Here is a 24,839-nt window from a genome sequence, read left to right as displayed (position 1 = left end):
ATATGTATATATATCCCTAAGATTATATTATATGCTTTTTTAATTATTAAAAGATATCAATTAAATTTAAACTGGTTTTTATATTAAAAATTAGGTTGAGACCACAGAATTAATCCTCTTTTTTAATTAGACCAATAAACAGTATAATTTGAATTCCTAATTTTTTTCAGAAAAAATATAAGAATTATTTTCTGAACTTCCAAAGTTTTAAGTTGTCAATGATTCTGGAAGCAAGACTATAGCCATTTAAATGCAAATTTGTTACAATCTTTCCTTAGAACAGATTTAGTTTATCTGCTTTACTTCAAAACAACCACATTTTTTCTGCTGGGGGAAGTGCTACTAGCCCAGCCCCCTCCTTCATAAGGACCTTTATAATTAATACTAAGTATCCCCGTGCATGAAATTCATGAACGGGAGCCAGGCCAGATGTCCTTCAGTACAGACTGCACACTCTTCATTCTGGGATCCTTCTGGCAATTCTGAACCTCTGGCTCCTAACTGCTCACCTGCCTGCCTGCCTTATTGTCCCTAACTACTCTGTCTGCTGGCCTGCTTATCCCCAACTGCTCCCCCCACCGGCCTTCTCACCCCCAACTGCCCTAATTGCTGGTTTGCTTGCCCCCGACTGCCCATCCCTGCCAGCCTGCTCACCAACAACTGCCCCCCTGCCAACCTGCTTGTCCCCAACTGCCTCCTCTGCCAGCCTGATCACCCCCCAATTCCCCCCCAGCCTGATCACCCTAACCACCTCTGCCTTGGCCTTACCACCATGACTTTGTCCAGAAGGAGGTCCCGAAGGTATCCCAGTCTAAGTAGCATGGATATTATTAGCATAGATATTATTTATCTATGTTTCAACAATTTTGAGATTCTATAGCCAAATATAATTATCTAAGGCACTTACTATGGTAAATTCTGTAAAACTTTTAAATAATGAATCAGGAAAGAAAAATCATGGACTTTTCTTAGCACACTCGGGAGTGGGGGTCCATCTCATAGGATCACCATGTGTCTCCCTTCCCTCACCTCCTGTTTGCTCTGGGAAAATTCAGTACATGATTCTGCCACGATTCTTTTCCCAATTAAATTAAAGGCATGCTTAATAGAAAAAGACAGATTTTTGAATTTTTTTCCTATTTCACTTTCCATAGTGATAGCTAGCTTTTAGAGTTATTCATGCCAACATTTGCCTGTCCCAATGTGTTCTTGGGTGATTTTTAAACAAAGCATTAAAGAATCTCTCGGGGAGAGGGCTGACAGCTTTAATCTCTCTAGCTACCCAGCCTTTCCAGGGGCAAAGGATCTCGCTACTGTTTAGAAATTATATACTTTCTATACCAAATATGAATCAGGATTTCAACTTGAACAAGAAGCCACATAATGATAATGGCACTCTTTCTTGAGCCTGGTTTTAAAAAGTGCCTCTAGGTATTCCAATTTCTTTATAATTTTGCCTTAGAACTGAATTCTTCCCCATTATGATCTGACTTAAAACCAAAGACTTTTCTTGCCCACTCTGGTTCGTGACTTCCAGGGCTTTGTACCAGTTTTACACACAGTGAGTCTTACCACCATTACCAGTGCTGTTTTGTCTGCTCCAGTCGTCCTTGTCTCAGGCGCCATTTAATGCCAGGGTAATATCCAGCATCTAGAAGGGTTCAGGAATCTAGAGAAGGCACTGCAAGTAAACTAATAAAGAGACTAGAAATATAACCAATTTGTAATACATGGGGGAGTCAGAGGAGGGCTCAGCTTCAGTAACCAAGTTCTCTGAGTCTCTGGACCCCTGCTCTTTATTAACAAAAATTGTCCTGAAACAAAGCAGATATACCCATGAAAGGTTAAGGTTTGTATACAGTAGGCATCGTCAGTTAGCAACCTGTCACTGGCAGTATGCCAATGTGGTTGAAAGCGGCTGATCCAAGACAAAAAAGCATCCTTGTTAAAACTGTCAATCAGTATTCCCACCCCAGGCTCAGGTTCCGTGCCCAAACCCCACGTTGTTCATGTCCTTGCAGGTTCCAGGGAGCCATGATGAGTACTTCCTGACTACGACCATCACCTCTGAAAGCCAATTCAGCCATCCCTTTCATCCAGAATTTCCCATCGTTTCCCTGTGAAAATACACACACGTGGTGTGATCTAGACTGGATAAGCTCTAAGGCAAATGTGTCAAACACAAGGCCCGGGGGCCAAATCCGTCCCGCCAGGCCTTGCAATGTGGCCCGCACCGCGCTGTCATCACTACACTCCGCTGCGTTTCCATCACAATGACAGTTTATGACTGTTCAGTAAACCATTCGGCCCACAATTTAGGCTGGATTTTAGATTTTGGCCCCTTCTCTGATTGAGTTCGACACCCCTACGTCTAAGGTGTCTTCCAGTTCTAAAAGCAGGTGATTTCAATATGATTTTTTCTAGCTTATTTGTGAGAACATTATGCTCCACCATTTCTGAACTTATGGTGACGCATACTGGACAGTGGATGCAAACTGCAGAGACAGGTGCCACGTTAAGTCCTAGGAAACTGCAAGCTCAGAGATGAAAAATCAACAAGGCCAATTCTTCTGGACAGCCTCTCCTTTTCTCTTTCAAAGACAGTTAATGGTTAGAAATTGCTAATTAGTCTTGTGAGATTTGTTAATCCTAAATTTGAACAGCAGAAAGAAATGAGTCATCAGGACAAGGGCATCAGGAGAAACCAGTTTTTAAAACAGAATAAAACCAGGTTAGACCTAGAAAATGTAAAGGTTTTGAAAACATAAAGCTGTTCAATATATATTATCACAAAATTGATACTAGTATTCTCTATGGTGAGTTCCATATTTTAATCAGCAAAATTTAGATCCATTCAGAAGAGCTCAAATTTTAGCTGTTCTGTTCTTTTCTCATATGACTTGTATTTGGTTCAAAGCAGGGTCAAGCAGAATTCATAATTACTTGACTGTTTTTGTGTAATTAGGGGGGAGAATGGCCAGTGAGCATTTCATGCAATGCAATCTTGATGCTTTAATTTTTCTACCACTAGGTGGCGGAGTTACACTACCACAGAAATTACTACTAATGGTCATTAGTTTCTGGAAATAACTTTGTGCAGGCAAGGGAATTAAAAAGAATATACAAGGAGAAATAAAACAGTATAAAAAAGTTGTTAAAGTCTTGGATTCGGGAATGAGAATGTCTAGATCCTAAGTCCTGTTTCAGCCACATACTAACTTGACTATCATTAACAAACTACTGAATTATTTATGGCTCAGTTTCCTCAACTTCAAAACAACTACCCTAACACATTGTTGTGAGGATGAAATCACAAAATATATGCAGAGCACACACTGGGGTTGCAGGTCCCATACCCCGTCAGGGTGTGGCTGGGAGGCAACTGATCAATGTTTCTCTCTGTCTGTCTCTCATATCCATGTTCTCGCCACTCCTCTCTCTCCCTTTCTCTCTCTAATAAAAAGAAAATTAATAACTTTATTTTGAAAGCAAACAGGGGCTCCTGCTGATTGGAACATTGGATTGAATAACCTGGACCATCTCTCTTAAACTCAGTGCATACATTTCAGCCATTTTCCTTGGACCCTACAGAAGTTGGAAAAAGACAGGAGGCAAAAAGCTCAGTGGTACTTGGTTTCTTTTTCTTTGCTAGGATCTAGACTAGGGGTGTCGAACTCAATCAGAGAAGGGGCCAAAATCTAAAATCCAGCCTAAATTGTGGGCCGAATGGTTTACTGAACAGTCATAAACTGTCATTGTGATGGAAACGCAGCGGAGTGCAGTGATGACAGCGCGGTGCGGGCCACATTGCAAGGCCTGGTGGGATGGATTTGGCCCGCGGGCCTTGTGTTTGACACGTGAGACTCTCTAGTAGCAATTTTCATTAAACGCTAAGATCAGCGAGGTAGGGTTAAGGCTGAGGAACTGCCCCAATCTCCCCACCCCCATGCCACAGACCTCTTCACCTTTTCACCCTGGCTCTACTCCATAAGGCAGTGGGTAAAAGTCTTAAGTAACTTGAGCTGGAATAGGCAGCACTATAAGATTCATACTTGACAGGTGACTGTGAGTCTCTCAAAGAAGAAACTCAGGCTCAAAGAAGAAACTTGGCCCCACTGAGTGCCCTGAAGGGCTGCCTGTGATTTGGGGATGGGGGGACCATGAAGCTGCCTCTTGGGTGCATGATAAAGAGAACATAGGAGGGATGTTACCTTGAGAGTGGTCCTAAATGCCCCTCACCCAGGTCATTGCCACATCCCACAACCAGGGCAGACAATACCCTTAGGTCAGACTGGATTGTAAAAAGAATGATAGATGTGGGGACCCTTTGCTTGCTGATGTGAACAAACCAACCCCAAAAGACATGTTTAGGCAACTGGGAAAATGAGAAGATGGACTGCGCACAAGATACATTGAAGCTTTCGTTGTCTTTATTAACAGGGATAATGGCCCCGTGGTTTTTGTCAAAGATAAAAGTCCTTCTTCACTGAAGAGGTCCACAGTAAACTATCCTGATTCCTGGATGAAGTTTGTTTTGTTTTTCATATTTCACCATGGGTTTCTGCTGCTCAGCTGGCCGGCTGTGGGACCCATTGTTTTCTTCTTTTGAGTAGGTGAGTCTTGATACTGTTTTCTGCCATTTCCCCTCATACTTTGATTCTTCGCTTTTAAAAGACTAGACATTTCAGAATCATTCTTATGTGGCTTTTGCTGCAGTGGCTGCCTGTGCTTTACCACTGGTCCCCAGAACCTTCTGGAAATCCCTGCCCACTGTGCTGAAATTTGGCCTCCCATTTTTCCACTGTGGGCTTCGCTGGTTTTCTACGAGCTGGAGCAAATCCACTGTCAGTTTGAGGAATCACCAAATCTTCCAGAAAGCCAGCTCCTTTAAGGTCTGACAAAGGGAACAGCAATAACAAGTTTGTTTTTCTCACATTTCAACATGTTTGTTTGGGTTTTGGGATAGTTTCATTTCTATGACTTGACAATGTCTCTATGGAGATCCACACAGTGTTCTGAATCTCTCTTCCGGGTTTCTGGACAAAATTTGCATCTTTTGGAATTCCAGGGATGATGTACACACAAGCGAGGTGGTCATTGATTTTAAGTTCCATGTACTCTTCCTTACAACATAACATATGCTATCAAAACCAGATTCTTAGAAGACCACTCTAGTAGTACCATCATGAGGAGCTTCTTTCTTTCCTTTCCCAGTTTGAAATGCCCAGACTGACTTGCTAGGTACTTTTGAACCTGTAGCACATTTTCCAGTGTCTTTTCAAGTATAAGTGCATCATATGTGGATACTCCCATTTTCATTTCTTCTAGTCATCCAAAACTTTTTCCACAGCAAAAGTAGACAACGACTTAAGACAACGTTAGCAAAACCCCTAGTCCCACACTGAGTGGATTCCAGTGTGTTCAGCCTATAGAAATCCAAGTAAAACAAAAGGCAAGTTCAACCTAAAAGTACAAAGAAATAGCATTTTGTGCTGGGAATGGGCAGAGCAAATGGGCTTCAGAGAGCTTGTTTGGAGGTCCTGGCAGGGGAGCACAGCAACTCTTACAGCCTTGAGAATCTCTTGACAGCTGGAAGAAAGAGAGTAATCCTTAATGTCCAGAGTCACCATGTGGGGTCTCAGGGCAGCAGCAGGCTTCCAGGCCCCTCCAGCAGGGTATGCTGTTAACTTTGCATAGTGATAGATGGTTCCTAGACTTACTGTGATGATCCCATTGTAAGGTTTATAAATGTCAGACCACTATGCTGTACAACTGAACATAATATTGAATGTCAATTATACTTTAATAAAAATTATTTAAATGATAGATGAACCGATAAGTAAGCGAATTAATGGAAGTATGGATGTGTGAGTGGACTGGAGTTGGAGGAATCAGTGAGTCCTGGGATGGAAGGTTAGCCCAGAGCCCCCTGACCAAAACACTGACTTTCCTCCTTCCTGTCTCCAGCCACCACCGCCATTGTGGGCCTGCTGCTTTTCCCTATGAGCCCAGGTGCCCCAACCCCCATTTTCCCAGAAAGCCCGTGGAGCCGCCTCTGTGTACCGCAGGGGACAGTGTCACCTGGGCTGAGGCCTGTGACCACCATCCTCAACACCGTCCTCACCAGCTTCCTGCCTGTGACCAGGTGGCCCCGCATGACCAACATCCAGAAAAACATACCATGCTCTTCTCCTCATGCCTATGAGCTTCTGATTTCTCTGTTGGATTTAGGTTTTTAATAAGCCTGGTTTACTTTCCTGGTTTAAGAAATAATAATACATTTTAATGAAAAGTAATAAGAAGCCCCATATCTTGTATTCATGAAATAAAGCACAGATTCTAGAGTCTGAGAGTTGTGGGGATGAGTTCCCACCCAGCCATGCTCAGCTGGGGACTTTCAGCAGTGAGGTTCCCCTCTGCCTTTCCATTTCCACCAGAAAAGAGATATTACAACCTCCTGGCCTGTTGTGAGGGTCAAGTGAGATGGTGTTATTTAGTGAAGGACCCAGGAAGGTGACTGGAATACTGTAAGTGCTTAGCAAGCGTCCTCTATTATGAACATTACTATGCTGGTTATTTTATGATCAATGTGACCTGGAATACGTTCTCAGGTGGGCATTGTGCCAGCTGCAGAGGCTGCAGTTCAAGTTGGGCTCCCTGAGCCTACACCCTACCTTTGATGCCTTTCAGACCCATCCCTCCCCCTATGAAAGCCACCTGTACATGATGCTGCTCAGCGCCTCCATGCTGGTGGGCAAGAGGTACCAGCACTTGTGGCTGCCCCTCTGCACATGCAGGTTCACTGTGTCCACCTCCAATAGCTCCACTGCCTGCTGCAGGGGGTGGGAGAAAAGAACAATTACACCCCAAGTCCTTACAGCGGATTCAGACTTTACAGATTCTCCCTCCTCCTCCTGGCCCTCTCCTGCCTCACTGAAAGAATACCCTCTACCTGGACCAGTCAATGTGTGATTGGTTTTTGTTGTCGTTTTCTTAGAAACCCTCTTTCACTTTCTATAATGAATATTTTTTTAAAAAAAATTTTTTGCTAAAACAATCCTCTGAGGTGCATAGACTTATAAGAGTAATAACTGCGACTGGAAACACATCCCATTTGTTATTGACCGATGCGCATAAAAATGCATAGGGCAATCCAGAAATATATAAATAAGGAAGGAATGCAGTTGACTCTGTGGAGGGAGAACTAAGAAATTTAAGTGGGAAAACAATACCTTTCATCATCTAAAATTATGTGCACATACTTTTTTAAAAAATTAAATATTAGTTAACAACATAGGGAACAGGCCAAGCAAAGTATTTTATTTCCAAGTGGCTGACTATTATGGACTTATTTTCAAAACTAGTTAGATGTACAGCTGATGCTTGAACAATGATGGGGAGCAGTGAAGAATCCAAGTATAACTTTGGTTCTCCCCAAAACTTAGCTATGAATAGCCTACTTTTGACTGGAAGCCTTACTAGTAACATAAAGAGATGATTAGATCATTTGTACATTATACACCACTTTCTTACAATAAAGTAAACTAGAGGAAAGAGTGAGAAAACCAGAAAACACACACACACACACACATTTATATAGCATTGTACATATTTATTGAAAAAAATTCACGTGTAAGTGGACCTGTGTAGTTCAAACCCATGTTGTTCAAGGATTAACTACACAACAAATACTAAGGAAAAGTCTCCAGATTATATATCAAAAGATTTATTTATTGTTCTTCGTATGCTTAGGCCATTACCCATCAAGGACAGACAGTATAAGTCTATGTCAGTGAAATATTTTTTACTTTGTATTATTATGTCACCAACTTCACTTATTGTTACTGTCAAATGTTTCCGATTTTTAATGTCTTTTAAAATATATTTTTATTGATTTTAGAGAGGAAGGGAGAGGGAGAGTAAATAGAAACATCACTGATGAGAGAGAACCCTTGTTCAGCCTCCTCCTGCATGTTCCATACTGGGTATCAAACCTGCAAGGCAGACATGTGCCCAAACCTGGAACTGAATGCTGAGTTTTTGATTCATAGGTCAATGCTGAATTACTGAGCCAAGCTGGCCAGCCTTTAATTTCTTTTTTATTAAATTATTTTATAGTATGTAAAAAAATTACCTAACTCCAAAGTCAAAACTAGCAAACAAAGAACATTCAGGGAAACAAAGTGAAGCTTCTTTCCCTGCCTGCACCTCTTTAGTAACCATTTAATTAGCTTCTGGTTTATCCTTCATTGTTCTTAACACAGAGGCAAATACATGTACATATAAATATTTCCCCTTTTTACACAAAAAGTGACATGATATGCACACGTTTTGCACTTTGCTTTTTAAAAATACTAAAAATGATGCCTCTCTTTTAACTGAATGAAATAGAAAGTGGTTGAACAATACATATTTATGTAGGAATAAGATTGACTAAACTAGCAATGTATTTTCTGCATTCTATCTACATACATACAACTGTGCATGTAAGACTTAAAGAAGGGTCTGGACGGATACACGGCAAACTGATGATGGCAGGGCTACATCTAGGGAGGCAAGTGGGGATTAAGGACAGTCAAAGCAGAGCTTAATATTCTCTGTAAAATTTTAATATTTTCTTACAGGGAAAGTTTATTCATATGATACTTGTGTAACTAAAATCTCAATTTTTATGCTGTTATAAAAGCTGAACCGTAAGTGACCTGTAGCTGAGGGATATCCAAGTTCACTGTTACTCCAGGTGGCAGGGAGGGGCAAGGGCCTGGGGCAGCTCACCTGTGTGCTGCTGCTGCTGCAGTGGCTCTGCAGGAGGATGTCCTGGAGGCCAGAGGGCAGCTCTGGGAGGACTGAGAGACACAGAGGCAGGAGGGGGCCTGTTAGGCTGCATCATTCAGGCTCAGGCCCTGCACTGAGCTCAGGTGGGCTGCTGGGCTGGGAGTCAGGAAGCCGAGGTTTATCTCTGTTCCTGAAATCAGCGAGTCCTTCCCAAGGTCTCTGGTTCCTCTCTGTAAAATGAAAGGGGCAGGGGTCTCACTTTCTGCCTCCTGGAGTCTCTTCAGAGGCCATCCCAGCTTCTGGGCCTCCAACTCCCATCCCGATAGCCAGAACCCCCATCTTTAACTGCTCTGTACTTGAGACTCAGGCTGACATCTTAGTTAGACTCAGGGTAACTGATTGTATGAATGGCCTGATTGTTTATTCTCTTCTCTGCATATGTGCCTTTTGCCCTGTAACTTCCAGTTCCTGCTTACTCTGATGCTAAGCTTGGTCATGTGACCTGCCTTGGCCAATGGGATATCAGCCATGACTTCAAGACCCAGACTTTAAAAAAGCCTGTGTATGTCTCTCTTATGATCTGAGTGCACTATGATAACACAGGCAGGTTAGCCTGCTGGAGGATGAGACTTGGAGCAGAGCCAAGTCACCACAGGCATGTGAGAGAGCCCCACGAAGGTCCGCAGATGTTTTAGCTGACCTTCAGAGCAGCATGGCCCTCTGACCCAGACACTCAGGAGTAGAAGGAAAAGTATGACGTTGGAAGGCATTGACCTTTGGGAGTGGTTTGTTAAGCAGCATTGGTGTGGCAATTGATGTCTGACACATCACTAGTGAAGAGAACTAACTCCTGCTTTGGGCCCCTAAATTGAATGCTCTGTGAGAACAGAGATGTCTGAGTGGGTCACTGAAGTATTCCTGGCCTTCCAAGACACTCCTGACAGCACCTGCCACGTGACAGGCACTTCATCAGCATTTGTTGAGTAAATGAAAGTCTAACACTGTGCTAGCTGCTTTATACATACTCTCTTGTTTAAGCTGCACACAAATCTCTCCTCTATACAATTATTCCCTTTTGATAGATGAGGACACTGAGGCCCATAAGTATGAGTGCTTGCCTGTAGCCACAGAGCTAAGAAATGGTGGTGCTGGAGTTCAATTGCAGATCTTTCACATTCCAAAGTCATTTTCCACCCAAAATCTATAGGGGAGACAATATACAATGCCCCTGATGTCTAGTCCTCACCATTCCTACCACAGCCTGATGGAGGGAATCCCAATCCCTGAGATAATCTTCTCATCCCCTGGTGGCTGATGGTGGACTCCCAGTGCATCAGGCAGTGCAGGTGACCATCCAGGCTGGCCCCTGAGGAGCAGTGAGCTAGGGCAGCTACATGGAACTGCATTAGGCCCCAGTCTGTGTGTAGCAGGAATGAATCTGCTCATGGACCTGGGAGGGCAGATACAAAGACACCCAAAATGTTGGGATTAATGGAAAGAATAAATCAGATAGAAAAGAGTTTCATTTGGTACTTTCCATCCACTGGCCCCCTCACTCTGTGCATTGGCCTTAAATCAACAGTTATCTTTAATGTATTTGGAATTCTGCTAAGTTTGATTTTAAACCTCCTTCCTCTTTGCTATAATAAAATCCATTTATTTAGCCAAAAGATAAAGATAAAAATGAAAAATATTTTTGATTCTATACACTTGTATTCTTCATTTTTTGAAATGTTACATTAAGTAGTAATTCCCCCATCTAAATTAGAGAAACAACTATTTTTTGGCCAAAAAATGAAACCTCTGTGCTTGTCTACATTTGAAAAACGGTTCCAGATCAATACTCAGAATCAGAGCCATCCCCCAATGGGAAGGAGCCTGCTTGACCCAGAGGCTCACCAGCTTGGCCTCCCAGGGCCTGGATGTAAAGGTGCCCAGCTGCGCGAATCACTAGGTTGATCTATCTGCATCAAATGTGTGCTCTTCCCAGCAGTTAAATAAGTGTTTCTCAAAGTGAATTCCGCCTTCCCCAAGTCATGGCAGGTACTTTTCCAACAATGGTTTCTGTGGGCAAATAATTTGAGGGATGATTTATCTGCCTCAAACATACCCTCAATTTCCTGAGAGTGACAAGCATATTACATAGTCAAGGTTTTAAGAAAAACTGCAGGTTACAGAAAGCTGTTTAATTGTATTTCCCAAACTATTATGCTATGAGACTTTTTAAAAGCATAAACATTTTCCTTCCGGGGAATGTGTATTCCAATAAGAAAACCCCAGAAATATTTTTTACTTGAACCAGTTTGAAGTCAGTTTCTGACATTTTCCAAAAGAGTTCGGACTTCTGAAGAGACCCAGCTACAACCAAACTGAGCCAAGCAGGGATTCAGGGTCCCGCTGATTGCAAAATCCAGGTGATGCCTCAGAGATACTCCTCCCACGGGAATCTTCTGGGCAATTTGCTGAAAGAGGAAGAGGAAAAAAGCATTGTGGGAATAAACAACTGCTGAAGGAAGTGTTCTTGAAAAGCAGAGAATAGAGCAATACCTGCATATTTATTTATCTGCAGGTCATACAAGGCACATCCAGGAAAATCCATAGAGACTTAAGAGGAGGCATGGCTGACATTCTCCAGGTATACATGGAGGCATGGAACTCTAAAGTCACCCTCTTTGTACCTTCTGGTTGGTGAGGGTCAGGCTTACTCCAATTACATCAGTGACCGCTCCCTCATAACGTATTTAGCTATCTGCATGGTGGTGAGCTCCCTGTCACTTGAGGTATGTAAGCAGATAGCATGCTCGGGGTAGTAGGTTTGAACATCATTCTTTAGATGTCAATGGACCACCAGCCCATGAATTTCTCCACTATTTGGCAGCCTGGGCCCCACACAAACATACTCACTGAGGACCTCTGGGAAGTAGTCCAGGAAACACTAGGTTTTGCTAGTTTAATGATGTCCATTAACATGTGGGACTCTCCAGAAATATCAGTGCTTCTCAGCCTTAAAAGCATACACATGGTCTTGGGATCTTGTTAAATGCAGACTCTGCTTCAGTGGGTCTCTGATGGGGGACTGATAATTGCCTCAGGTTCTAATGTTTCTGGTCAACAGGGCTTAGAAGACTTCAAAAATTTCAATCCAGCCCCCACGTTTGATGATGCTTTGGCTGAAGACTGGACCATCCATTCGAACAGAAGACTAAGAAGGAAAATAGAATCATATTCTGACAGGCAGGCCAGGTTAGTAGAAAACAAGACCATTCTTGTGAGTGGCCTATGTACCCTGAAAGAGAACAAAGCCCATGTGCAAGGAAAGAGATTTAATATTACAAAACGAGGGGCCCAGTGCACAAATTTGTGCACCTTGAAAGGAACTGTGAGCAGTGAGACTGCAGTGGGCACAGAGACTGCTCTCAGCCCATCCTCTGCACTCCTACCATGACCCCTGGATTTCTGTATGCCTGCAGCTCTACTTCTGCAGCTGCCAGCTACTGTTCCCAGGAGCTGACAAGGCCGGCCCCATTCACAAATACTGAAAGCACAGAGCATTAGGGGCACCACCAAGGTGTGACCAGTGGCTGCTGTCCACATCACTGTTCAGGAGCAGGGAGAAGTGGAGAAGCCCTGAGGGGCTCTCAGGGCAGCAGCCATCACTTGCACTGGCCAGTGGTGCTGAGTGATCTGGATGGGTGCCTGGAGCTGGCAGTGGCTGTGAGTGGAGGCTGCTGGCCCAATCGCCCATCAGGAGCAGAGGGAGGTAGAGAAGTCCTGAGGGATGAGCAGAGCTGGCAGCTGCTGCTTGCAACTGCTGACAGCACCAAGGGATCAGAGCCAAGGCTGCACACCAGCAATAGATCCGAGCAGCGGCTCTGGTACCGGAAATGGGTGTGAGTGGGGGCAGTGCCAGCAGCAGGACTGTGGTGCTTGGGATCAAAAATTTTTCATTAACCTTCAGAGGCTCGCCCTGATAACAGTGACTGGTGCCCCGCCTTGGTCTGGCATCCCTGCTCACCTGCCCCACCATCCCACCATGGCAATGCCCACCATGTTCTGTGCTCTGCCACCTGCTACCGATAACCACCATAGAAACATCAATGTTCCACGTGAAACCCATGTGGTCAGTGCACAACTATTTTATTTTGGCCAAAATATCAAAATAAAAAATGAAACCTCTCTGCTTACCCAGATTTGGGAACCAGTTTGTTTCTCTCACCAAATCACCTGATAATCCCAGATTAATACAGAGAATCAGAGCCGTCCCGCAATGTAAAAGAGCCAGCCTGACCCAGATGCTCACCAGCGTGGTCTCCCCAATGCCTGGGTGTAAAGGCGCCCAGCTGCCCGAATCACTAGGTTCTTCCATCTCCTTCAAATGCATACTCTTCCCAGCAGTTAAATAAGTGTATCTCAAAGTGAATTCTACCTTCCACAAGTCATGGCAGGTACTTTTCCAACAATGGTTTCTGTGGGCAAATACATTTGAGGAAATGATTTATCTGCCTCAAGCATGCCCTCAATTTCCTAAGAGTGACAAGCATATTACATAGTCAAGGTTTTAAGAAAAACAGCAGGTTACAGAAAGCTGTTTAATTTTGATTCCCAAACTATTTGACTATGAAACTTTTTTTTAAACATAAACACTTTCCTTCTGGAAAATGTGTATTCCAATAAGAAAACACCAGAAATATTTTTACTTGAATCAGTTTGAAGTCAGTTTCCGACATTTTCCAAGAGAGTTCAGACTTCTGAAGAGACCCAGCTACAACCAAACTGAGCCAAGCAGGGATTCAGGGTTCGGCTGATTGCAAAGTCCAGGTGATGCCTCAGAGATACTCCTCCCACGGGAATCTTCTGGGCTATTTGCTGGAAGAGGAAGAGGAATGAAGCATTGTTGGAATAAACAAGAACTGCTGAAGGAAGTGTTCTTGAAAAGCAGAGAATAGAGCAATACCTGCATATTTATTTATCTACAGGTCATACAGGGCACATCCAGGAAAGTCCATGGAGACTTAAGAGGAGGCATGGCTGACATCCTCCAGGTATACATGGAGGCATGGAACTCTAAAGTCACCCTCTTTGTACCCTCCGGTTGGTGAGGGTCAGGCTTACTCCAATTACATCAGTGACCGCTCCCTCATAACGTATTTAGCTATCTGCATGGTGGTGAGCTCCCTGTCACTTGAGGTATTTAAGCAGATAGCATGCTCGGGGTAGTAGGTTTGAACATCATTCTTTAGATGTCACTGGACCACCAGCCCATGAATTTCTCCACTATTTGGCAGCCTGGGCCCCACACAAACATACTCACTGAGGACCTCTGAGAAGTAGTCCAGGAAACACTAGGTTTTGCTAGTTTAATGATGTCCATTAACATGTGGGACTCTCCAGAAATATCAGTGCTTCTCAGCCTTAAAAGCATACACATGGTCTTGGGATCTTGTTAAATGCAGACTCTGCTTCAGTGGGTCTCTGATGGGGGACTGATAATCGCCTCAAGTTTTAAAGTTTCTGGTCAACAGGGCTTAGAAGACTTCAAAAATTTCAATCCAGATCCCACATTTGATAATGTTTTGGCTGAAGACTGGACCATTATTCAAACAGAAGACTAACAAGGAAAATAGGATTATATTCTGAACAAGCAGGCCTTGTTTTAGTAGAAAACAAGACCATTCTCGGGAATGGCCTATGTACCCTCAAAGAGAACAAAGCCCATGTGAAAGGAAAGAGTTTTAATATTATAAAACGAGGGTCCCAGTGCATAAATTTGTGCACCTTCAAGGGAACTGTGAGCAGTGAGACTGCAGTGGGCACAGAGACTGCTCTCAGCCCATCCTCTGCACTCCTACCATGACCCTGGATGTCTGTATGCCTGCAGCTCTACTTCTGCAGCTGCCAGCTACTGTTCCCAGGAGCTGACAAGGCTGGCCCCATTCACACCTGCTGACAGTAAAGAGCAATTGGGGCCAGCACCAAGGTGCGAGCAGTGGCTACTGTCTCCATCACTGCTCAGGAGCAGGGAGAAGTGGAGAAGCCCTGAGGGGCACTCAGGGCAGCAGCCATCACTTGCACTGGCCAGTGGTGCTGAGTGATCTGGATGGGTGCCTGGAGCTGGCAGTGGCTGTGAGTGGAGGCTGCTGCCCCAATCGCTCTTCAGGAGCAGGGGGAGGTGGAGAAGTCCTGAGGGTGACCAGAGCTGGCAGCCACTGCTTGTAACTGCTGACAGCACCGAGGAACCAGGGCCAAGGCTGGGCAACAGCAATGGGTCCGAGCAGCGGCTCTGACACCAGAAATGGGTGCGAGTGGGGGCAGTGCCAGCAGCAGGACTGTGGTGCTTGGGATCAAAAAACATTTCAGTAACCATTAGAGGCTCGCCCTGATAACAGTGACTGGTGCCCTGCCTTGGTCTGGCACCCCTGCTCACCTGCTCCACCTTCCCACCATGGCGATGCCCACCATGTTCTGTGCTCTGCCACCTGCAGCCGATGCCCACCAAGGAAACATCAATGTTCCACGTGAAACCCATGGTGGTCAGTGCACATCATCGTGACCAGTTCTTCGGTATTTTTGTCATTCAGTCTATTTGGATATTAGAGTTTTATACATATAGATAAAAGTACCACATGCAAGACACATTAAAGCATCATTTGATTTCCTGTTACAATAACTATAAAAAGTAAGCATTAGTGTCCCATGTGGTGGAGCAAACAGAGGCATGTGTGCTTATCATTAAGTAACATTTCAGCTCTTTTCCTTCGAGGATCATGTGGGGGCTGAATTTCTTGGCCCATTGTGTTTGGGGCAATGAATTGTGAGTGGAAATGACAGGTGGAACATGTAATTGTTTATGTAAGTCCCTCCAAGTTACCTTTTCCTCTATCACAGTGCTTGGGAATATTCAAGATGGTGGTGGCTCCATCTCTGGTGCCCTTTAAAGTGGAGAAAGCAGAGTACCCAGGTAACCCATCATAGACACACAACATGCATGTTACATAATCCTCTGTTGTATAAGCTACTGAGATTTTAGGACTGTTTGTTACAGTGACCTGCCTTGTTTATCCTGACTGATACATGTAAAGAAGCTGCGACAATTAGGACTGTCACAGAGGTAATATTGAATGTAGACTTGGCTAATTCCAGAGCTCTGAAGTCAGTGCAAGGCAAGGAAGGAGTATCTCCAAATCTGTAGTATCATGCATCCCCTCTATCCACATCTCAAGCCCCTCATACCTCTCATGTTTGAAGCCATTGGTTGAGCCTCTCTGTGGACAAGATGAGCAAGTGATCTTGCTGGGACTGAGGTGCCATAGGGATGGCAGCTTGATCACAAAGACATCCATCAGGGCCTAGGGCACAGTGGTAGGTAGAAGAGGCAGAGGAAGATCCTATGTGGTTCACAGAAACCACACTCCACAGCAAGCCCCTCACCACCAGGTCAGCACAGAGATAGGAAATGCCCCTGTAGGAAACAGCAGCCCCAATCACTGTCTGACTCCAGTCCTTAAGCCCACCTGATCCAATATAAGGCACCAGCAATATATGGAGCCCCTAGGAAATAGGCAGAGCTGATGACCATGAAGAGAGGAGAGAACTAAGAGAGAAGAGAACTAAGAGAGAAAGTTCAGAACCAAGAGACAGGCCCAACCCTAGACCAAGGGGCCAAGCCTCACCACGTTGCCATTCTGCTGTCCTCACAGGAGGCTGGCATGAAGAAAAGGGAGCTTACTGGGAGCTTCTTGGGGAGGCGCATGCTCTCAAGTCCCCAGAGATTGACTCTCTGGGTGAGATAGTGTCCGGTGGTAAGACAGAGGGAGCCTGACTCATCTGCTGATGCAGGATACACAAGGCCAAGGAACCAATGGAATTCCCAGTGATGATGGCACCTGCGCTGTCCATGGTCCTGAGGCACCAATAGGGTCTCAAACTGGTTGGCCACTTTCTGGAATAATGAGGGAGACTTATTAGAAAGCCAGAAGCCTGTGTCCCACCCCTGACCTACTGAATTCAAACCTCCTTGTGATACAGCCCTGCACCCTACATTTCAAATTAAGTTTGATGCAGCAGCAACCATTGAAAACTAAGAATGCATGACTTACCTAACTCCTGGACACTGGTGACTCCTGACCAACTGCTCCTGGGGCTCAGCACTTACAGTTTCCCTTAAGTTGTCTTTCTCAGCTCCATGGAAACCACATCCTCTGCAGTGCTGCAGGACACACCCAATAACGGGTGCATCGCCATTTCCATAGCTAACTCCCCACCTCTTGGCAGTTCCAGACGGGTGCAAATCATTATTTTCTCTAGAAGGCTCTGGAAATATTTTCTGTAAAGCATCAGACAGGAAATGCTTTTGATTTTGTGAGCTATTTGGCTTTGTGAACTATTGTAACCACTCCACTCTGCTGTCATAGTGCAAACATAGCCATAAACAACATGTGAACTGAAGAGCATGTGTGTGTTCCAGTAAAAGTTTTTGGGAACTGAAAGGGGAGTGTCATATCATTTTCACCTGTCACAAAATATTCTCTTTTAATTTTTTGTCAGTTACTTACAAATTTAAAAACCATTCTCAGCTTATGGGCTCTAGAGAATGATGCTGGAGTTGGCCTGCAGAGCATTGTTTGACAAGCATTGTTCTGGGATGTAAGAGGCGTGCATATTTGCTCCTCATGCCATGCCTCTTCAAGGATGCCATGCCTCTTCATGGTGAAGCCATTGGTTGAGCCTCTCTGTGGACAAGATGAGCAAGTGATTTTGCTGGAACTAGGTGCCATAGGGATGGCAGCTTGATCACAATGACATCTACCAGGTCCTAGGGCACTGTGGTGGGTAGAAGAGGTAGAGTTGTGTACTCAGTCCCATGTGCAATCAGAGCTCAGTTGTTGACAAGGTTGGACCCATCCAATGACAGAGTAGGGAGCTGTCTTTAGAATGAGATTTTGGAGGTCACCAAAGTGTTACAGTCCTCTTCCCTAAGCAGAAACACTGAGAAGCTGGCCAAGAAAGGCCAGCAAACTCTTGTAAATGCTCTATAAAAATGGCTGCATAACTTAGTCAATCTCAGGGAAGGGTTGATCAGTTGTACCCAGTTGTGGCAAGCATGTCTTTGCCCCCAACCCTTCCCACTCTGCAGACAACACCAGAGGATGGATTCCTTCTCTACCGAACTCACAATGTTCTAAGCCAGTGTTGGGCAAACTGCGGCTCACAAGCCATATGCTGCTCATTGGCCTCTTGAGTGTGGTTCTTCCAAAAATACCACAGCCTGGGCAAGTCTATTTTGAAGAAGTCACACTAGAAGAAGTTTAAGTTTAAAAAATTTGGCTCTCAAAAGAAATTTCAATCCTTGTATTGTTGATATTTGGTTCTGTTGACTAATGAGTTTGCCGACCACTGCTCTAAGCTAAATCCTGCAGTGGGGAGCCTGAACAGTATAAAGTCATTGATTTGTTTTCTGCCTCCATCTCCACTGAGACCAAGACTCAAATGACAACAAAGCAGACTCAACTGACAACAACCCCAGGGGTGAGGTTGTCCAGACATTACTGAGGGCTGCTGTGTCAAGCCTGCTGCTGGGAGCATTGGGTCTTATTTGGTTTGCACACACTCACGGTCCCTGGTCACCACCAGCACACACTCACTGCCTCCAGGAACCACCCTCCAGGCAGGGTTAATGAAGACCTGGAATGTGCTGCCCCAGGGATCAGGAACTAATTGAGACACAAAACAGAAGCACTAGTGAAATAGACGGTCTGATGTGCCACTGAACTGACTGGAAGAACCAAGTCCTTGGGTCTGGAAACTTCCCCACCTTCCCCACACAGTTCCCCAGTATTGTGTGGAGTTAGAGGAAGAAGGAATGCTGATACGTATGAGGGCCCACTCTAGAAAGAAGATTGAGTGCCTTATGACCTTTAGTGACACTGCATTTTACCCATTTTGCAGAAGAGAAAACTGAGGACACAACTTAGAGAAACCCTGCACTAAGCCAGCCCTCTCTGATGGGAACATAATGAATCATGGGCATGATTTAAAAATGCCCAACAGCCACACTAAAATGATAAAAAGAAACAGGTGAAACCAAACTCAACAATATATTCTCTTTAAATGAATCTATCCATAATGTTATCATTTTAACATGTAATCAATTAAAATTATTGATGACATGTTTTACTTTTTGGTACTAAGTTTTCAATATGCAGCATGTACTGGACACTTCCAGAGCATCTCACTTTGGACCAGCCAGGTTTCAAGGGCTCAGTACCCGCACATGGTTTGCACCTGCCACACCAGACACAGGGCAGTCCCAGACCAACAGCAGTCCCAGACACAGGGCAGTGCAATGCACAGGGCAGTCTGAAAACACCTTTGTCTGACTGCATCTTCTGATGTTGTAGAACTTGCCTTTGCCTCCTCAGTGCACAAGGGGCAGGCAAAGAATGAGGTGAGGAGACAGGGGTATGAAGACATTGAAAGGGAGTTTAAAACCCTCCGAGGCCACATCTTCCCTCCCACAGGCCCCTGCAAACTTCTTCTGTAAATAGTCAGAGAGTAAATAGTTTTGGCTATCTGGGCCATCCAGTTGTTGTCACAACTACTCCTCTCTGCTTGAGGCCTGAAAGCAGCCAGAGACAAGATGTCAATGACTGGGTGTGGCCATGTTTCAATAAAACTTTATTGACAAAACCAGGCAGTGGGTCAAATTTGGCTGACATGAGTTTTCTGACTTCTGATTTAGGCTCGTCTCCTAAAAAGACTTCATACCTCTCACAGGTGAAAAGAATAAGCAAGAGATTGTTTGCGGTTAACCCAGTGTGGCTCCAGCCCCTGAGAAAAAATGAACCAAGGATGGGGTTATCATTTCCATGTAGGCTGAATGTGACCTTCAGGATGAAGGGAGTAAAACCAGAACACCCTCTCTCACCAGATAATCTGCATGGTGTGGTGGTAAGAGGCACATTCTCTGGAGCCAGACTACCTGGGTTTAAAGCCCAAATCAGCTGTGCCACCCTTGACCAGTTTCTTAACTTTCCTGGGCCTCAGTTTCCTGCTCTGAACAGTGTGGATGGGGATGGCAGTGGCACCTGTCTGGGAAAGCTGTGGTGAGGGTTAAATGAATTAGGACACAGAGAGCATAGAAGTGGGCATGACATGCAGTGGCACTCAGTACATGATACCTACTATTGCACATTGAGCACTTGTCACAGGTCACGTTAGATGGTTGGTGTATCTTCACACAGAGTCCTCAGAGCGAGATCTGGGGTGGGTGCTGGTAGCCCCATTTTACTGACAAACATGTGAGCCAAGAGGGATCAGGTTGCTTGGCCCCATGGCAGCGGCAGAGTTGGATGCTATGATGTGAGCTTTTCTCTGAACCAGCGGTTCTCAGCCTGGTTCAGATCTGCCTCCAGAGGACGTTTGGTGACATCTGGAGACACTGCAGGTTACCACATTTTGGTGGATTTGCTGCCTGGCATCCAATAGGTGGAGACCAGGGAAGCTGCTCACTATCTTACAATGGACAGGACAGCCCCTGTCACTAGGAGCTGTTGCATCTGAGAAGCCCTGTAATAAAGAATCATACTTAGCTGGGGTTTCCTCAAATCAGTCAAGGATTCCAGTGCATGGAGTTTATCTGGGAGGGGTTCCCAAGGACCACGGGGAGGGGAGAGCTGAAGTGAGACTGGAAGGGGAGGCAGAGAGGAAAGGGTTAGTTATCACTCCTGTGACCACTATGGGCACCGGGGACTGCATCTCCTGGGAGATCTCTGGGAGACAAGCAGATCACACGTTTCAGAGATTTCCCAATGGATGTGAGGGAGTTGGGTGCTTGTATCCCACCTCCTGCCAGTCACTGGTAAGGGCTGTTCAGGGAGCACTGATTCCCTGACCCAGCTTTTGTACCCTACCCCTGGGCAGAGAGATCCTAGAGGCCAGATAATCTTTCAGGCAAGAGACCCTGAATCTGGGAGCTGGCCCTGGGGAGCTGTGCACAAAGGATGGAATGTAGGCACAGCCAGGGAGTGTTCCACTGGTACATGCCGGACCCCAAGAAGCTAACATTGACATCCTGCAAATAAGGGATGTCCGCACACAGCCTGGCTTCCAGTGAGAGACTACAAGTAATGCGTTGGGGGATGAGCCCCTGTGGAGAGAGCTGTCTGCGAAGAGGGCACAGGGCATCTGGTCCTCACTAATGAATAAGCTCTCCGGTGGTGCTGTATGCCATGGACAGGCTGGAGGGCCCCAGACCCTGATCCAGGGCAGGAATTGAAAAGGTCATGACCATTTCAGGAGACTCTGAGACTCTTTTTTCTTTCTTTCTTTCTTTTTTTATTAAGGTATTATATGTGTACATACCTTACCAATCCCCCCTGAGACTCTTAATGCCACAGAAACATGAGACTTGTCTCCCAACTGGTCATGAAGGAGTATATGGGTGAAAACACACTAACCCCAGCCATGTAAGACCTTACCACAGAGCCTTCCCCACGCCGTGTTCCAACTCGGCAATGGATGAGAGATGGAGCACTACTCGAACAGGCATGGTTAGCTCAACCTTGCCAGGAAGGACATCTACTTTGAGAAGAGCCTCTGTCTCCCCAGCCAAGGTCATGTTAGCAGAGGGAGGCTCAGTTATCTTCTGATGGTATCAATGGGGCCACAGAAGGTGAAATAAAATGAGGTTAAAAGGATGAACCTGCAACTTAATACTGATCTGTTGAACAGACATTCATACAGTGCCTAAAAAAATGATGGGCCTCCTTCCAAGAACTTTTCAAATATTAATCCACTTATTCCTAACAATAGACCAGGGTAAGGATGATCTTAGCAGCCTCCAGTCACTAGAATCTGTCTCAGGGCAGTGAGCAGGCAAATCACTCAACATATCCCATGCTAGTGCCAAGCACTTCCTTCCCCACTGCTGCTTTGGTGACTGCTGATTAAGGGTCTACCTGGTGCAATGGCGTATTCTCTGGGCTTTATATTGAACAATTCATTATCTCATTCAATCCTTACAACAATATCTTGAAGTCTAATAACAGCGTAATAGCAGTTAACATTTGAGTGTTCTCTCTGTGCCAAGTACCTTAGCTCATGGAATCCTCACAAAAGCTCTATTAAACGGGTGCTATCAACATTCCCGGTTTACAGATAATGAAACTGAGGCACCGAGGTGTAAAGGGACTTGGCCAAGTTCAACTAGGATTTCAGAGCCCATGTCACTGCCACTACCCCACAGCAGCTGCAGACCATCCAAGAAGAGAGTGGTTACTTATTATCCCAGGGAAGAGTGGTCATTTCTCATTGGAAGAAAAATTGAGACCACTGAGATACAAACTTCAGGTTCCAGGTCCCCCTGCTGGCCCCAGCATCCAGACCTCTTGTCCTCTAGTTCCAAAGTGCTGGGTCATTTTGGGGATCAGGTGTACCAAAAGGACAGCTTACCAAATTCAGACGGCAGCCTGGGCTAGATGTACCTGAACAGGTCATCCGCAGCCTGGTCCTCTTCCTCCTCTGAAGAAGTGTGCAATTCTTCATGTGTGCAGTTTGGGACCTACTTTGACGTGAAAGAATATGTCTCAATGCAGGCTCCCTGGTACCCACCTGTCCCCCAACCAGCACAGCCTGAGGACCTCAGTGGGGTGTCCATGAGCCACAGAGGCACATAAGGGCCCATTGGCAAGAGTGACCCCTCACCCTTAGCCTCCTGGACCCTCAATAGCACACCTTCCCCCACTGACACCAAAATGGTGGGTCCAGCTGCTCTAGAGGGAGCACCCTGTCCTCCTGTGAGGAGAGGTACTGCAGGAGGTGCCTTCCCCTGGCGAAGTGGAAAGATGGCCTCTGGATCCCTTCCTGGCTGACCATTACCACTGTCCCACTGCTCTCCATTGCCACTGTGATCCAGCCACAAAACACCCAACAGGAAGTCATTATACAGCATGGTGATGGGGACCCTCCCAGACAACACAACCCCTAGGCATGCCAAGCCAGACCCGTGGACCTGCTCTGAAAGTCTGGGAAAGGTCTGGGCAGATGGTCAGGGGCAGGTTTTACCTCTCCTGGTCCATCTCATCCTACCTATCATGGTTATTAACTGGAAACTGTAGGACATGAGCAAAAAGGATGTGATTGGTCTTCCTTCAGTCACCCATCAAAGCAAAAGAATGCTCCCAAACATCCCCATGGTCCTCAAGCACTCTCTACAAATCAACCTGATCTCTTTTTGCATGGAGGCTTTTAGACCTGCTCCTTCTCAAGGCTGTAGTGCACTGTTACCATATGTGTTGAGCACTTGCTGTATATGTGCATGGCACATTACAGGCAACATGTAATTGTAGTACTCAAACATAAGACAAGTCTATTTTACAAAAGATGAAACTATGATGTTATGTACCTTTATCCAGGGTCACACAACTGATTAATTGCAGGGCCTAGATCTGAACTCAGGTCTACCTCATTAAATAAGTTGTGCCTTAGTGGGCCACGGGTCTCTTGCTTTCCATAGAAGGATGGCTGTCTTCTTGTGAATGGACCTTGGATTTAAAGGAGAACTCTGATTATTAAACCCCAGATCTGCAGAGCACTGTTTTGGGAATGACTAAGACCTGTTTTCTAGTCCAGGCTCTGGAGATCACAGGCTGTGTGTCTTTGTGCCAAGCTACTTCTCCACCTCTAAACTGGGATGGACAGCACCCCTATCCCTTGATCATCATGATGATGAAAGAAAAGACATGTAGACCCTGGCTGGGTAGCTCCATTTGTGTCTTACTATGCCCATGTTGTATGTACAATCCCCTGTCAGGGCACATACAAGAATCAGCCAATGTCACTTGTTTGAGTTTGTACAGGTAATAAGGGGATGGAGACAGGGAGGGGATCAAGGAGGAACACCCAATCCCTGTGCTACCCCCACCATCCTTACATTGTTTGTGGCAGTGCAGGTAAACAATCACATCTAGGCAGATGGATATGGCATAGTCACAGTAGATGCTGGAAGGGAAGGGAAAGTTAGACCTTCAGGATGTCTGCCTATCTCACTGTGGGAAAGGACCCAGCAGGCCAGAGGAACACACACCCATGGGCTCCTACAACCTTCTCACCAACCCCACCTGTTTCAACATTTGTATCACAGTCTTTCCAGACTCTCTCTCCCTTTTTTTGGTACAAGCACCCAATTTTAAAATCCCTTGTTGCCCCCACTCCATGCGTTTGAGGCTGACCACACCAACCTGTACCTGAGTATTCTACAATAGGAATGGCCACCTGACTCAGGCCTGGAAAATAAGCACATTCCAAGGTTCCAGCCACAAAGACTAGTTCAGGGACGGCCCTATGCAGCTGGGATGGCCCAACAAACCAATAAAATTCCATGTTAGAAATACTGGGAGCGATGCTAGGAGAGTAGTGGTAAGGATGCTAGCCATCTGGAAATGAGGAGGGCATGGCAAGAAAACACCTGCCTGAGAATGGAGTGAAAGGACTCGGAAACAGAGCCAGGTGAGGACAGCAAGTGTCAAGGTGTTCCTCATCTGATCCAGCCATGCCTGACACCACTGCCCCAGCATGTTTTCAGTTCATGTGCGCAAATGCTTATGTCAGCTTGAGTTTGGTTTTCTGTCACTGGTGTCTGAGTCTTAGCTAACTGACTCAAATTTCAGGCCACCATGCAACCAGGGGCAGAAATTCGAATAAGCACTCAAGTGCCTTCACTTCAAAAGTCCCAGCAGTGATACTTGAAGGCTTCTATGAGTCCCAGTTTCCTCCACTGAAATAGGGGATGGAACAGTACCCACTGCATAGGGTTGCTATGAAGATGAAATGGAATCACATATTTCAAAGGCTCATTCCCCACAATGAGATTTGCAGACATCCTACATTTAAAAAGTACCTGGTTGATGGTGCCTGTGATTATATACTTAAGACTTGTCATTTTCAAATTGAAGCCTACCACTGTCGTGAAATAGATTGCTTTTGCCCTCAGAACACAATTGGAACATCAGCCAACAGGAACGGGGGCTTGGTGGCACCACAGGAATGCACTGATCAGGTCTCCTTCA

General features: G+C 45.4%; 1 long non-coding RNA gene and 1 pseudogene across 1 annotated transcript; both read right to left on the bottom strand.

Annotated features, from left to right (window-relative positions):
• Window positions 1-4,415: 4,415 nt before the first annotated feature.
• Window positions 4,416-5,980, bottom strand: LOC118713778 (annotated as a pseudogene).
• Window positions 5,981-9,717: 3,737 nt separating this feature from the next.
• On the bottom strand, window positions 9,718-11,877 carry LOC123651873. Its single transcript, XR_006740840.1, has 5 exons — window positions 11,744-11,877; window positions 11,676-11,710; window positions 11,069-11,237; window positions 10,675-10,839; window positions 9,718-10,225 (listed from the first exon to the last, which is right to left on the bottom strand). It is a non-coding gene; the product is annotated as an uncharacterized LOC123651873 (long non-coding RNA).
• Window positions 11,878-24,839: the final 12,962 nt, after the last annotated feature.

The sequence above is a fragment of the Pipistrellus kuhlii genome, unplaced genomic scaffold (assembly GCF_014108245.1).
Source record: "Pipistrellus kuhlii isolate mPipKuh1 unplaced genomic scaffold, mPipKuh1.p scaffold_m20_p_9, whole genome shotgun sequence".
Lineage (NCBI taxonomy): Eukaryota > Metazoa > Chordata > Mammalia > Chiroptera > Vespertilionidae > Pipistrellus > Pipistrellus kuhlii.
Note: the sequence above shows the minus strand (reverse complement) of the source record. Positions and strands in the feature narration are given on the sequence as shown.